This window comes from Lynx canadensis, chromosome C1, assembly GCF_007474595.2.
Source record: "Lynx canadensis isolate LIC74 chromosome C1, mLynCan4.pri.v2, whole genome shotgun sequence".
NCBI classification, from domain to species: Eukaryota; Metazoa; Chordata; class Mammalia; order Carnivora; family Felidae; genus Lynx; species Lynx canadensis.
The window spans coordinates 69551364-69554610 of record NC_044310.1 but is presented as its reverse complement, the minus strand read 5'-3'; the positions used below and the strand labels follow the sequence as shown (position 1 = coordinate 69554610).

Below are 3247 nucleotides of genomic sequence, written 5' to 3'. Positions count from 1 at the left end.
GAAAGAAAAAAGGAAGGAACAAAGACATACATGCCAGCTATTCTTTTAATTCCTTTACTTTTAAATTTACCAAATCTTTGTGTTTTACCTTTACTCCCAGGATAACTTAGCCAAAGTATTTTCTTGTTTGTTTCATAGATACCTTTTATAGGATAAACTGAAGTCATTTACATGAATACTATTTCTGAATATTCTGCAAAAATATATTCAGTTTAAAGATAATTTAAGAAGGTACTATAAACCAAATGAGTCTTAAAATTAAATTTTTATTTAAATGGATGCATTTTAACCAAAAAATAATTCTTAGTTAAACAAGAAGAGAAAAATTGAAAAAAAAGGCCAAAATTGTGATGATCTAGCTTTTCTTCACTTTGACCTCTAGAAACAGTCTTTACTGGGTGCTTTTGCTTTACTTTGAGAAGAGTGACTTAAGAACTGAGGTACTTATAAATAGAGATAAGAAAAAAGTTATCTTCAGAAGTTTCAGTAGATCCTAAAGAATTTCTCTCTGGTAGAGGAATAAATTATCAACATTTTGATGGCATTCATAGATGGTCCTAGAGGAAGTGATAAAACATCAGTAAATTCAGGACAATACTATAATTAAACTTTAAGAAATTGGTAGTGGAGGAAAAAAAATCAAAGGACTTGTAAAAGCATAAAACTGATATTAGGAAAATAAATCTGTAATTGGTTTCTTCAAAAGAATAAAGAACACTGTCATTCATAAAGGGCCTACTAACTTTTCAGGGACTCAGATCTAGTAAATGGTAATATAGAGATAAAAGCTTAAATTCATCTGACTACATTTTACTCTACCCTAATATATAGCCTCCCATATACCAAGGAGACTATTTAAAGAACAGAAGAGGAGTCTTGTTTTGGGAAGGTTTATATATTGTTCCTTCAAATTAAATGGAACTACTATATTGTATATGAATATTCAGTATCAGAATATTGGCCAACAGATTTGTTGATGAGGTGCTACAGTGCAAAGCAAATGCTTGCCTTATTTACATTCAGAGCTCAAAAGTTTCTTATGTACATATATATAGATATATATATATATATGAACTGCATATACATGTTTTAGCTTTTTAGTTAGTTGCTTTTTAGCAGTGCAAAGCAAATGCTTACCTTATTTACATTCACAGCTCAAAAGTTTCATATGTACACACACACACACACACACATATATATATGTATATATATATATATGAACTGCATATACACGTTTTAGCTTTTTAGTTATGGGATTTTATTATTACAGTGATCCTGCAAAGGAAGTCATAAAACTACTAGCATTACCATTTCAAGACAAGGTAACTAAGGAACATAAAGATTAAATGATTCATCCAATGTTACTCAGTTTGTTAGGGCTGCTGCAAAGACCACCCATACCCACTGGCTACCCCTTGTACTTTTTTTTAATGTTTATTTATTTTTGAGACAGAAGAGAGAGAGCACAAGAGTGGAGGGCAGAGAGAGAGGGAGACACAGAATCCGAAGGAGGCTCCAGGCTCTGATCTTTTGGCCCAGAGTCCAATGCGGGGCTCAAACCCATGAACCGTGAGATCATGACCTGAGCCCAAGTCGGCCACTTAACTGACTGAGCCACTCAGGCGCCCCTGGCCACCCCTTGTATTAAGCAGTTTGTTACCTAGGGATTCAGACTTTTCAACATCTTTCTTACTATTGTTAATGGAGAGACTAAGCTCAATTAAAATTACAAATACCTTCCTTGGATGGCAACGAGAGCAGAGTTTGCCATGAAGGCTTTGGGCACCCCGCAAAAGTACAAAGTGCTGGGGTGCTGCCTGTCCACCCCCAAATGCCGCATTCTGCCCCTGTACCACATGTGAATCCCTGCACTTGATGCTGTGGCCAAGTCCCGCTTCTCCTACTCTGTGTCTCACCTGAAGAAGATGAAGAAGTGTTCAGGGCAAACTGTCTACCCTGGACAAGTGTTCAAGAAATCCCCCTTGAGGGTGAAGAACTTCAGCATCTGGCTGTGCTATGACTCCCGCAGCAGCATCCACAACATCTGCCAGGAGTACCAGGACCTGACCACTGTAGGTGGTGTCACCCAATGCCATGGTGCCATGGGCGCCCAACACCATGCCCAGGCCCACCGGATCCAGATCATGAAAGTGAAGGAGACTGCAGCCAGAAAGTGCTGCCCACCGGCAGCCAAGCAGTTCCACAGCTCCAAGATCAAGTTCCTGCTGCCCCACCGGGTCCTGTGTCACCAGCACAAGCCACGCTTTACCACCAAGAGACCCAACACCTTCTTTTAGGTGTAGAGCCTCCCTGTCCCCAGGTCTGCCCAAATAAACTCCTTGGGAAAACCAAACTATAAAAATAAACAGATAAATAAATAAATAAAATAATAAAATTACAAATAACTAACCAGATCTATCATAATTAGGAAGTTAATCTAAATGTCACTGATCATACAACCTTTTTCTAAATAAGATTCCTTAATCTGACATTACACCTGTCTCACTTGCCATTTTCAGCACTGGACAGAGCAGGACTTCTCCCTTATCCTAATGTATAAAGCAAACATCAAGAGAAAGTGGAGTTATGCCTACACCTCAGAGTTATTACAAAGATCTTAACTGTTATCTAGATAAACTTTCTTAGTATTTTTGGAGTCTCTTTAAAAAATCTGATGGAATGCATGGTGGCTGTTTGAGAAAATGAAATAAATAAAACAAAGCAAAACTGAAAAAAAAACAGGAAATAAAAAGTGGGGGCAGATATAGATGGGACAGTTCATTCACTATAGGTTAAGAAACCCTGGTCTGGGAATATGGGATTGAATCAGTGCACTAGCTTTGGAACATAGTAAGAACTGAAAGACTAATAGATGACAGAGTTTTACAGATGAATTCACAATGAGTCACGAAGGAAAAGGAGACCAATGGCAAGGATGTAGAAGAACCTGGGCCAGAAATATGCTATTCCTTCAGTAGCATGACTTAGATAACAATCTGTATCACTCCTTTCATTCCCCATTTCTTATGGAGACTATCTGTGGGCTATTTCACTTACCTGAATATCTAAAATAAACACATTCAAGGGAAAAGCAATAAAGGTAAATAACACAACATAGAAATAAATGAAGAAATCTTAAAAGTACTTTAGATCTCCCCAAAATGAAAAAAGAGAAATGTCTTCAGAGATATATATACTATAAAGAGAACATTTTTTTATCATGGTTAATAGAGTTATAACCAGAAAT

At 37.0% G+C, this 3247-nt stretch overlaps 1 pseudogene; it reads left to right on the top strand.

Moving 5' to 3' along the window:
• The first annotated feature begins 1769 nt into the window (after positions 1-1769).
• On the top strand, positions 1770-2353 carry LOC115521614 (annotated as a pseudogene).
• The last annotated feature ends 894 nt before the right edge of the window (positions 2354-3247 follow it).